This window comes from Mustela erminea, chromosome 17 (genome assembly GCF_009829155.1).
Source record: "Mustela erminea isolate mMusErm1 chromosome 17, mMusErm1.Pri, whole genome shotgun sequence".
Classification (NCBI taxonomy): domain Eukaryota; kingdom Metazoa; phylum Chordata; class Mammalia; order Carnivora; family Mustelidae; genus Mustela; species Mustela erminea.
Window position 1 is genome coordinate 2,780,930 of NC_045630.1, and position 12,710 is coordinate 2,793,639.

The 12,710-nt window shown below is 41.1% G+C and overlaps 1 long non-coding RNA gene across 1 annotated transcript; it reads left to right on the forward strand.

Annotated features, from left to right (window-relative positions):
- The first annotated feature begins 1,620 nt into the window (after positions 1 to 1,620).
- On the forward strand, positions 1,621 to 11,994 carry LOC116575873. The gene is made up of 3 exons (XR_004279986.1): positions 1,621 to 1,767; positions 3,031 to 3,082; positions 9,327 to 11,994. It is a non-coding gene; the product is annotated as an uncharacterized LOC116575873 (long non-coding RNA).
- The last annotated feature ends 716 nt before the right edge of the window (positions 11,995 to 12,710 follow it).

Consider the following 12,710-nt stretch of genomic DNA (forward strand, 5'->3'; position numbering starts at 1 on the left):
GGAGTGAGGATACTTTGGCGTTGGTGAAGCTGCAAAATATTTTTACCCCAAACACTGTCTTTAGCCAGATTTGTCTTTCTGTGGTTTTCTCTGCTGGGGATGTTCATTCCACACTCATTCAATAAACACTGACTGACGACTTACTGTGTGCCGGGTATGGTGTTAGATGTTGTGAATTGAGTGATTAATAAGACAGACATGGCTCCAGCATTCACAGGATCCACAGACCAGTGACTGTAGGCAGACAAAGGAGCCAATATTTATAGGACATGCCTAGGAATGTGTAAATTATTAGTGCACACAGAAGAGGGGCCTGACCCAGTCAATGAAAGTCAGAGAAGGTTTCCTGGAGGGAATAATGCTTGGTTGAGTTTTCAGAATAAATAGCAGTTAGACAGCCTAAGAAAGATGGGAAAGAACTGACAGAATAAAATTCTTGTGACAACATTATATCCAAATACTCTGGGATTCTGGTACCGTTGTAATCTGATATCGTAGAAACGCGGCCTCTTTCTCTTCAAAAGCCTTCCCTTGCTTCTCTGAAACACAGAGCTCTCCCGTCCTGTGCACTCAGCAGAATGCGTTGTCTGCATCTGTCTTGTGGCAGCTGCACGATAACCCCAGGAAGCAGAGAGCCAGTTAGGATCGCAGGCTTTGGGGTGAGAGCCCCCGGGTTTGTTCTGCATTTGGATTCCAACTGCATTATACTTCGCTACTTACTATTCTCTTCTAGAAACCTCCATTTCCTCATCTACAAAATACGAATAATAATACCTACTTTGCAGAGTTGCTACATAGGTGCGATGAGCTAATAGATGCAGTAGTGTATTTATTTAGAATGATGCAGGAGATAAGATCACGCATCAACAGGAAGGTTACCTATTACCAATATGTGTGTATGCCAGTTTGCCCACTAAACTATATGTTGCAGGAGGGCAGAACCAAGTTTGAATTTTAAAAGAAGGCCAGGAATTTTGCATATAAAGTTCCATTTGAGTCTTTCAATGAATCTCTGAGTTTGCTATTATTTTCCCTTTGTTTCTTTTGCAAAGACTGAGTCTCAGACATGTTAACTCAATTGCCCAAGAATTTGTCCTCATGCCCCTCTCCCCTAAAGACCCTGCCTTTTCCACAGGATAATGAAATAAAAGAAGCAAAATGTTCCATGCTGGGTTTTTTAGTTGCAAACAACAGAAAGAGAGATTGGCTGACTTAAGCAAAAATAAGTGACTGGAGGAGTCCCTTACAGTTCCTGGATTAGTAGATGACTAGAAAGCAAGGTCTGACAAGCAAAGTTGAATGTCCAGAAGAGTACTACCACGGCCCTGGTCTGGTCTGCTTAGTGTGCTGCCATGGCCCCCAGCTGGGGACACTGAACTCTGGATCATGGCCACCAAAGCAGGTTCTAAACAGTCCTGGCTTCTTCATAAAGCTGTATTGTATGCTGTAGGCTTGGCTGTCCCCTAGTGGCTGGAGATCAGGGAAACCAGATATCTGGCCTTTGGGGGCATTACACCCCAAACCTATAGTGCCAGATTCCCCAGCACAGGGAGGGGGTTCTGTGGCTGGGCAATCTGAGTAAGTAAATAAATAATAAATAAATGAATAAACCAAATTCCACTAATCCCCCTACAGGGTTTCTTTTCGAAGCCATGTTGACATACTCTGCAATCTGAAGTGAGAGTTGCACTTTAAGTCTAAGAACTGTCGATGCCGGCTCTATCTGTTGTGCCTGCCTGCACCTGGATTCTGTGCCAACTTGCCAGCGTAAAAGGAAAGGAAAGATTCAGGTTTCTGGTTTGGGGGATTTCTGTGCAGACTTCTGGGAAACTGGGATGAAACAGAGTAAGCACAAAAAGGAAAAGGTGGCTGAGAATTGTAGTTGCAATTAAAGAATGAAGGAAAGGTTCAAGTGTAAGGCAAAGCGAGGAGAAAAAGGAAAGATAAACACAAGTACTAAAATCTAGGAAAGGATCCTAATGAAAGTTAAGAAAATAAGACAATTTTATATAAAATTTGGAATAGGAAAAAGCAGGGAACATATAATAATGCAGACGATCCTGATTGATAGATCATAATAGAAATAATAGGGCTATTGGCAGGAAGAACTTAGAGGGGGCAAAGGAACAGACTTTGGGGGACTGAGTCAAAAAGAGTTGTTCTAGAAGGAAATTAAGAGGTCCAGTCCCTCTACCCCCTCAACCGCCAAAATTAAAAAAGCGCTTTAGGCCTCACATTTTCCTGCAAGACAACAGATTCCTCCCTGGGTCACATGAACACGAGGTCCCTTTGTATTTCCTTTGATGTGTGAGTGTATGTACTGGGATGTCCAGCCTCTGTGCGGACCCTCAGCTTCAGGGACAGAAACACAGAGAACGGAAAGGCACAGGAACGACCAGCTAGCTGCCCAGAGTCGTGGAATTTAAAAATCACACATCAGTGAGGTTTTTATTCGGATCCTCCGACGGTGAGCTGTGTCTGTATCAGTCAAGAGGTAATCCGCGTTTTCTGCCTGTTATTTAGGGGGACTGTTAAAATCATTTTAACTATCATTTACTCAGCCCATCCTAGCAAACATTATTCTTTGTGTGTTTTTGAGTCCTCCTATCAGTCAGTTGTTGGGTAAAATCACTGGCTCCATTATACAGAAAAGGCAACTGAGTTGAGATCACATGCCCAAGTTTGTGCACAGAGAAAGCTGAGACTTTTAGGTGGGTCCGTGAAACACAGGCAGCGAGCTGACTTCTGCTGCAAAGAACAGAATCCTGACCCGAAGACCCTTAAATCCTAAGGCGTATGTCGTCTAATACGGTGGGGAAGCTGGAGGGGGCTATTCGGCAGCACGGTAATGACACTGAGGACTGGGGTTTCCATCCCTCTACTCTGCCCTATGTGTTGGTGATGTCTCGTGTCCAAGAGCGTCCCTGGAGCAGTTTCGAGCACCCCATGAGGACATGACCGCTTTTGTTTACAAAGAGGAGGGGGATGTGCTCCAAGTATAATTAACATACAGTGTCATACTTGCTTCAGGTGCACAATACAATGATTCAACAATTCTGAACTTTTCTCAGCGCGCATCGAGGTAAGTGTACTCTTAATTCCTTTACCTCTTTCACCCATTTTCCAGCCTACTTCCCCTCTGGCAACCACCAATTTATTCTCTACAGTTAAGACTCTTTTATTTGCTTGTCTCTTTTTTAATTGGATTCTTCATTTGTTTTGTTTCTTAAATTCCACAAATGACTAAAATCATACAATGCTTATCCTTCTCTAACTTACTGCAATTACCATTATGCCCTCTAGATCCGACCATGTTGTCACAAATGGCAGGATTTCACTCCTTTTTATGGCTGAGTAATAGTTCACTGTATACACATCCCACATCTTCTTCATCCGTCCATCTTTCCGTGGACACTTGGGTTGCTTCCATAGCTTGGCTCTTGTAAATAATGCTGCCATAAACGTCACAGTGCACAGACCTTCTCAGATCAGTGTTTTCATTGGAAGGAGAAGGCAAATACCCAGGAGTGGAATTAATAGATCACACGGCAATTCTCTTTTTAATTTTTTGAGGAAACTCCATACTATGTTCTTTAGTAGCTACATCAATTTGCATTCCCACCAACAGTGCCCAAGGGTTCCTTTTTCTCCACATCCTCACCAACACTTGTTGTTTCTTCTGTTTTTTATTTTAGCCATTCTGACAGGCATTGGGGTTTTAATTTGCATTTCCCTAATGATGAGTGGTGTTGAGCATCTTTTCATGTGTCTGTTGGCCATCCGTATGTCTTCTTTGGAGAAATGTCTATCTGGTCTCTGCTCATTTTTACCTGGATTAATATTATTATTATTATTATCATTAGTGTTGAGTTGTATAAGTTCTCTACATATTTTGCATATTAGCTCCTCATTGAATATGTCATTTGCAAATATATCTCCCATTCAGTAGATTGCATTTTTATTGTTGATGATGGTTTCCTTCTTTGTACAGAAACTTTATTTTGGTATAGCTTCAATAGTTTAATTTTGCTTTTGTTTCTCTTGTCAGAGAAGACAAATCTAGAAAAATGTTTCTACAGCTGATGTCAAAGAATTACTGCCTATGCTTTCTTCCAGAATTTTATGGTTTCAGGTCTCACATTTAGGTCTTTAATCCATTTTGAGTTTATTTTTATGTATGATGTACAAAAGTGAGCCAGTTTTATTCTTTTGCATTAGCTGCCCAGTTTTTCTAACATCGTTTATAGAAGAGATATCTTTTTTCCATTACAACAGATTTCCTTATGTTCATTTTGTATCCTACAACTCTAGTGAATTTCTTTTTTAGTTTTAGTAGTTTTTTTGGTGGATTCTTAAGGATTTTCTATATATAATATCGTGTCATCTAGAAGTACTGAAAGTTTTATTTCTTCCTTACCAATTTGGATGCCTTTTATTCCTTTTTCTTGTCTGATTGCTATTGCTAGAAGTTCCAGTACCATGTTGAACAGAAGTGATGAGAGTGGACATCCTTGTCTTTTCCTGCTTTTAGAGGAAAGCTCTCAGTTTTTAACCATTGAGAATGATGTTAGCTGTGCATTTTTCATACATGGCCTTTGAGGTATGTATGTTCCCTCTCGACCTACTTTGTTGAGAGTTTTTATCATAAATGGATGTTGTACTTTATCAAATGCTTTTACTATGTCTGTTGAGATGATCATATGTTTTTTATCTTTTCATTTGTTAACATGATGTATCAAGTCGATTAATTTGCAAATATAGAACCACACTTGCATCACTGGAATCAACCCCATTTGGTTGGAATGATTTTTAAAAATGTATTGTTGGATTCGGTTTGGTAATAGTTTTTTGAGGATTTCTGCATCTCTGCTCATCAGAGCTATTGGCCTATAGTTTTCTTTTTTTGTATTATCTTTATTTGGTTTTGGCATTAAGGTAATGCTGGCCAGAAAAAAACTGGAAGTTTTCCTTCCTATTCTATTTGAAAAAGTTTCAAAGAATAGGTATTAACTCTTCTTTAAATATTTGGTAGAATTCACTAGTGAAGCCATCTGTTCCTTGAATTTTGTTTGGGAATTTTTTTGATTACTGATTCAATTTCTTTTCTAGTAATAGTTCTGTTCAAATTTTCTAATTCATTTTGGGAAGTTATATGCTTCTAAGAACTTATCCATTTCCTGTAGATTGTCCAATTTGTTCACCTGTAATTTTTCATAATATTCTCTTTTAATTCTTTATATTTCTGTGGTATTATTTCTCCTCTTTTATTTCTGATTTTGGTTATTTGAGTCCTCTCCTCTCTCACTCTCTCTGTTTTTGTTGTTGTCATTGATGCTCTTTAAAAAAAAAAAAACTCTTGGTTTCATTGATCTGTTGGTTGTTTACTTGATATTTTTCTTTCTTCTGAGGTAGGCCTGCATTGCTATAATCTTCCCTCTTAAAAGAGCTTTTGCTGCATCTCAAAGATTTTTGGATGTTCATGTTTTTATTTTGGTTTCTCTCCATATATTTTTTTATTTCCTCTTTGACTTATTGGTTGATCCATTCATTGTTTATAGTAGCATGTTATTTAGCCTCCATATATTTGTATTCTTGCCATTTTTTTTTTTTGCAATTGATTTCTAGTTTTATACCATTGTGCCTAGAAAAGATGCATGTATATTATTTCAATCTTTTTTAACTTATTAAGACTTGTTTTGTGGTCTAATATGTGATCTATCCTGGAGAATGTTCCATGTGCAGTTGAAAAGAAGGTATGTTGTGCTGTTTTTGGTTGGAATATTCTAAAACTGTTAGATCTATGTGGTCCAGTGTGTCATTTAAAGTGACTGTTTCCTTGTTTGATTTTCTATTTGAAGGATCTACTTCATGTATATTAATATGATGGTCACAGTTTGAACCCATTCTGGAAGCACTATATTTTTTCTTCCTTCCCTTCAATTTATGTGTATGATGTTATACTTTACATCCTTTTATTTTGTGACTCCCTTGACTGATTTTTATTTTTTTAAAGATTTATTTATTCATTTTAGAGAAAGAGAGGGCATGCATGCGTGCGTGGGGGGAGGGGCAGCAGGAGAGGGAGAAAGAATGTTCAAGCAGACCCCCCACTGAGTGCAGAGCCTCAATCCCAGTACCTCAAGATCATGACCTGAGCCAAAATCAAGAAGGCTTCTCAACCAACTGAGCTGCCCAGACACTCCCTGGCTGGTTTTTATAGTTGCAATTGATTTTAATGTTTTTATCCTGTAATCTCCATCCTGGTTTTGTAAGTAATTAACCTATTACTTTTATTATGTTTGTATTTACCTGTGAATATATTTGCATGATCTTCATACTCCTGATTATGGCCTTTTCTTTCAACCCAAAAAATTCCCTTTAATGTTTCCTGTTAATCTGGCTTATTGGTGATCTCCTTTAACTTTTATTTGTCTGGAAAACTCTATTTCTCCTTCTATTCTGAATGATAGCCTTGCTGGCTAGATTATACTTAGTTGTAGGTTTTTCCTTATAGCACTTTCAATTTTTTTTTTAAAGATTTTATTTATTTATTTGACAGACAGAGATCACAAGTAGGCAGAGAGGCAGGCAGAGAGAGAGGAGGAAGCAGGCACCCCACTGAGCAGAGAGCCCGATGCGGGGCTCCATCCCAGGACTCTGGGATCATGACCTGAGCTGAAGGCAGCGGCTTTATCCCACTGAGCCACCCAGGCGCCCCTAGCACTTTCAATTTATCATGGCATTCACTCTGGCCTGCAAAATTTCTGCTGAAAAATCAGTTGATACGGGGTTTCCCTTGTATGCAACTGTTTTCTTTTGCCTTTTTAAAAAAGATTTTATTTGTTTATTTTTTTGACAGAGAGAGAGGAGAGAGAAAGAAAACAAGCATGAGCAGGAGAAGTTGCAGAGGGAAGGTAGCAACAGGCTCCCCACTGAGCAGAGAGCCCAACATGGGGCTCCATCCTAAGACCTTCAGATCATGACCTGAGCCAAAGGCAGATGCTTAACTGACGGAGTCACCCAGGCACCCCTTTTCTATTACTTTTAAAATTCTCTCTTCATCACTAATTTTTGACATTTTAATTATTATGGTCTTGGTGTGGACCTCCTTGGGCTGATTTTATGGAGAGCTCTTTGTGCCTCCTGATCTGGGTGGTTGATTCCTTTCCTTGGATTTTGGAAGTTTTTAGCTATTTCTTCAAGTAAGTTTTCTGCTCCCCTTTCTCTATCTTCCTGGAATCCATATAATGTGAATGACATTATGTTTGATGATGTTACTGAGTTCCCTTAACCTAGCCCATTTTTTTTTCTTTTTGCTGTTTTGCTTGGTTTCTTTCCAGTAATCTATCTTCCAGCTCACTGATCAATTCCTCCTCCTGCTCTAATCTATTATAGATTGTTTTTAGTGCATCTTTAATTTCAGCTATTGAGTTCTTCATCTCTGATTGGTTCTATTTTATGTTGTCTGTCTCTTTGTTGATGCACTCGCTGGTATGCTCCACTCTTCTCAAGTCCAGTATCTTATAATCATTACTTTGAAATTTTATCAGTCACATTGCTTATCTCTGTTTCACTTTTGTTATTTTGTTGTGCTTTTGTCCTGTTCTTTCATTGGGAACATATTCCCCTCTCTCAGATTTTGTCTAAATCTCTGCATTTGTTTCTCTGTGTTAGAAAAGTCTGCCATGTCTTCTGATCTTATGAAGAAGAGGTCATTTGGTGCCCTGTAGCACAATGTCTTCTGTTCACCAGATCCAGGCACTTCAGGGGTATCTCTTATGTGGGTTGTGTGTGCCCTACTATTATATTTGCCTTCAGTCCAGTTGGCTACAATGGCTCTCTTTGCCTGTTGTGGGCCAGGTTTGGTCCCTATGCTGTTAAGATGTCAGTCTGGGGCTGTCATGGGCTTGTAGTTGGGTGATGTCAGCCTTTAGACCAGATGCCTGCCCTCAATCCACTGCCAGAACTGTAGCAACACTACAATGGAAGGCACTCTCTGTTGTTCTCTGAGAGGCTTTTGTTGATGGGGAGGCTGGCCGTTGAATCAGATGCCTGCCACAAGCATCTTTTGGGGCTGTTACAGCACTAACCCAAAGGGAACTCTCCCTATGGTGTTCCCTGAGAAGCTCTTGTTCATAGACAGGGCTGGCAGTCAGATCAGACGCTTGCCCCCTGTTGGTATGCCCTGATCAGTAATGCTCTCTCTCCACACTGCTGGTTATAAGGCCCAGCTGTTGGGGTTATGGCCAAACTGGTATTTGTGGTTATCTACCTGTCTCATGAGGGAAGGAGTCACTTTGAGGTGGCACTGGTACCCTGCTGCTGCTTGCATTGTGAAATGCAGCAGGAGCTGCTTTGGTGGGCCTCTGGTGGGGTCGGGTGGGTTAGATGGGGCAGATCAGAGAACTGCAGGGCATCAAGTGTCAGCACGGTTGGAGGAGGATGTTCTAGCTGGTTCCCACAAGTGTCTAGCTATCTGGGCTGGGTGTGGGGGTGAGATAAATGACACCTGCTAGTTCTTTGGTTCTTGGAGAAGTCTCCTAAAGATCCCTACCCTGCCAGCCTATGTTCTGAGATTAGTAAATAAATTTCCTTCACATGTAACCCAGGTACTTTTCAAGCTGCTTCTTCTATGTTGTATTTCGGTGGCGTTATTTGTTATGCTGTCTCTTTAGGGGTCAGGACTCTTTGAGGGTCAGGTTTTCTATCACCCACTGGTTCTTCCAGGGGCAAACCCACTAATTTCTAATGTATTCAGACTTAAGTCCCATTGGTTGTGAAAAAACAAACAAACAAACAAACAAAACTCACAAAATTAAACCCCACTGGTTTTCAAAGACAAATGTTATGGGGACTCATCTTCCCAGTGCATGTCCCATGTGCCTGGATTACCTGGTTTGGGGTCTGCTTCTCTCCCTCCTTTGTGACTGTGGTGCCCTTCCCTTTAATGGTCAGCCTCACTGTGAGTTTGGTTCCTGAGTGCGTTGCTGCCTCTCCTACCCTTTTGACGTGGCCTCCGCTGTAACATTAACTGTGGAAAGTCTGTTCTACCAAACTTTGGGTCATTTTCTAGGTGGATGCACTGATGTGGCTGTTATCTAGGTGTGTCTGTGGGACAAGGTGAGTTTAGGTTCCTCCTACTCTGACATCTTCTCAGAAATCTCCCCAAAATCTTTACATTAGTGAGAAAATCTTTCCCTGATGTCCCCAGTAGCTTTTTCTGCATGTACTACTGATTAGCACTGAGCCAGGTGTCTATGCCTAAATCCAGTCACCTTCCAAGAGTACCACAACTGGCTTATTTCAGTCATGTTCCCCTGCCCAAGGCTGTTACAGGAATCAACTTCCCTTAGCAAGTGTCTGAGAGGGGTGGTGGAGATGGCCGTCGGAAAGACAAGCCAATTTGTCTGCCACAGACCTGTTTGCAGGCAACAAACTTGGTGTTTTAGGACTGCATTTTGTTTACAATGGCTGGAATGGAGGAGAGGGTAGGAAAGGAACACAGGGGAGGGGAGGGGAGGGGAGGGCAGGGAACATTTATTGAGACTATATTATGTAAATCATGTTACTCTATTTCACATATTCCGCTACTTTTTCTTCTTAGGGTACTTACTTTGATGATACCTACTTTCTAGAAGTTCTATAAAGATCTTCAAATCACAGAGCCAAAACACGGTGCAGTGATGATTTTAATCCAGATTGATTGATTAGAATCTTAGGCTTTTCGGGGAGAATGATTAGAAGTTATTTTAGATGCAAGTGTCAAGGAGACCAACATTAAAGGAAAAGTGCCATCTTCGAGAAAACTAACCCTATATTTCTTTGTGTATCTTCGAGCTTCTCAAAACCCCAAATTTAGTTTGTTAATTGTACACACAGCCTGTTGTGTTCATGTCTATGGTGTTTGATAATCAAGTAAGAGGAAATTCTTCTGACACCCCAGTGGACCCCTAGTGCCACATATCAGAGGCTATGGCAATCCAAGACAGCACTGGTGGGAAACCAGGGAGAAAAGAAAAGAAAAACAGAAAAAAAAAAAAAAACAAAAACCAACCACCACAGGCAGGAATGGAACAAGGAATTCCAAGAGGGGCTTCTAGTATTTCATTGTTATTGAAAATTACACTTCATAAAAAGTCTTGTTCATTTAAAGTTTGAAGAGTGACAGAAAAATGGCTTTCGTACTTAGGTCTGCTAAATGTATGATAAATCAAAAAAGATGGAACAAGGAGAAACTTTAAAAACAAAGCAGAAAGTCAGTGTGTAGTACACATAACACTTCATTAGGGCTGCGGTGCCTCGCGAAACAGCCTGGAGAATTCCACAGAGAAATTGTAGTATATGGCGCAGGAGAGAATAATTTACTATCATTAGGGGTTTGTAATCCTTACAATGGAAAGGGGAATGTATGCATGTAACTCTTTAATGATAGTGGGCTTGCAGGCATAAATCCCTAAATGATGAGATGTGAATACATTCTAAAAATTAAAGTTTCTATTGGGTAAGAAAAAGTCAGGCTGTCTGGTTTGCTTGGCTTGCAGACCCAAGTCTATTACCAACCCACTGAGAACTGCAGCCGTGGGAGAATGCTTCATCTGCTCCACGTCTTAAGTGGGGCCATGCTGGGGTAGAGGTGGTGGTTTAAGTCTCTCCCTCATCGGACACACATCAACACTGGACACACAGTTTTTGGTTAGCGGTAGTTGATGCCAAAGGCTGGCAGAATGCCGCACCCTCCAAAACACTCTCAGCCATAGCCCAAGTGTTTTCTGTCTGAAAAGCCTTTTCTGTACTAAGTTTTAGGCATCCAGCTTAGTGTGGGTCCCAAGCAAAAATGAGCAACAGGAAAAATTAATAATTTTCCTCTCCACCCTCAAGCTCCCTTTTCCTCCCTTAGGAGGGTTTCCTCTCTCGATGCTATTCTCAAACTCTCTTCAACAAATTCTCTGAAACAAAGAAATGCAAATGAAAGGCAAGAGTTTAAGGGTTACTTGGCCCACAGGCATTTTTTTTTTTTTTAACTGTAACCTAGATCCAATCCTTAAGCAAAGCATGATTTAGAAAGATTTTCAAAGAGGTGTTCTCCAGACAAAGATGCTTGGATGTTGGCTGGGAGGCGGGATATTTCCAGAATCTGGAGTAGACTGTGGTGGGTGGTGGGTTATGAAGTTTGAACCAGGGGAGCTATAGACTTAAATGGGATTCCAGGTCGGATGTCAGGAGGAAGGGATCCAGCCTGGGAAGCGTGAGCATGATGTTGGCATTCCAAGACCAGCGGTTCTGACAGCGGCTGAGAATGACGCACAGAAGGCCAGGAACCAGCTGGTGAATGGTGCTGGCTACAAGCGGTTGGCTGGGTTACATCAGGGGTCCTTTACCTGGTAGGACACATGGCAGAGGAAAGTCAACAGTGGTCCATGAGCAGCCTCCAAGAGGTCTGGAAACACCCTTAAATCTCATTTAAAATTCTCTGCAAGACGGAGTGTTGAAGCTTGGATTAAATAGTGTGCCCCCCGTAAAATGTCTAAGTGCAGCAGACCAATCAAAGGGGACTCTGGGACCCCCTGGAATCCATCATAGCAGCACTGGTCTGTAGCCAACTATGCCGTTCAGCCTGGTCCCCACTCTGCGGGTGCATCTGCTTTCAGCGCCTGCCGCAGAGTGGCTGAAGCATTTGTTGTCTGCCATGATCTAGTTCCCTGAAAAGGGGCCAAGAAGTTTACTTGACTAGTACTGTAGTGACATCCCCCCCCCCTCTCTTTCTCGTGACCCATGGGAATAATGCACCATCCCACTGTCACCCCCGGGGAGTGCAAGTCACCAAGATGTCTGATGGCTCTGCTCTGCTGGCCGATGAGCTAGTCAGCTTCAATCTCTTGCCTTTGGGGTTTCTTGGATGGAACTGAGATGCCATTATATGTCCTGTGCACCGGGGGATGCTCGTCAAACTCTCCCAACGGCCCCCTTCCCCAGGATTCTCTAGTTGGGGACAAGTAAAATCAAATAAATAAAACAAATAAATGAAAATATTTATTTATTTATAAATGAATATTTATAATAATTTATTTATTTATATTTATTAAATTTTAATTATTAAATTTATTAAAATTTAATATTAAATTAAATATTAAAATAAAGATTATTAAATTTATTGTTTATTATAAACGAATATTTATTTATTATTTATTGATCATAAATCAATAAATAAAACAAATAAAATCAAATATTTTATGCTTTCGAGTAGGTAACAGGCCAAGGTATCAAGGCCTGCAATTAGGCCTCCTCTTGGCAATCCCTGTATGGATAACCTTACTTTGGGGGGTGGGAGAAGTTGGAGTCTATTTTGGGAGGGTCATAGGTAAAATTAAGACTGAAATAGTTACATTTTGACAATCTGTTTCTTAGGGGTACGTGAGAGGGTTGCAGAGGGCCCATGAAGATTAGTAGTGTCCACTGGAGACCTGAACCAGCCTGTCAACTCACAAAGTATTTGAGGGAATCAGTCCTGGAAGAACCATGGCTCCCTCTGGTTCTTTGAAAAATTAGCCCAACATTTAGGTAACCTCTGAAGAGGAGGTTTCTCTGGTCTGATCTTTCTGTGTCGTGTTGGTAAACCTGTGTCAGGGCACGTGTCGCTCTCTGTGTTGGGTGCTCCGAGGGACACGCCCCTGCTGAGGGCCGCCTACACACGTGGCAGGAAGCAGAGGGGA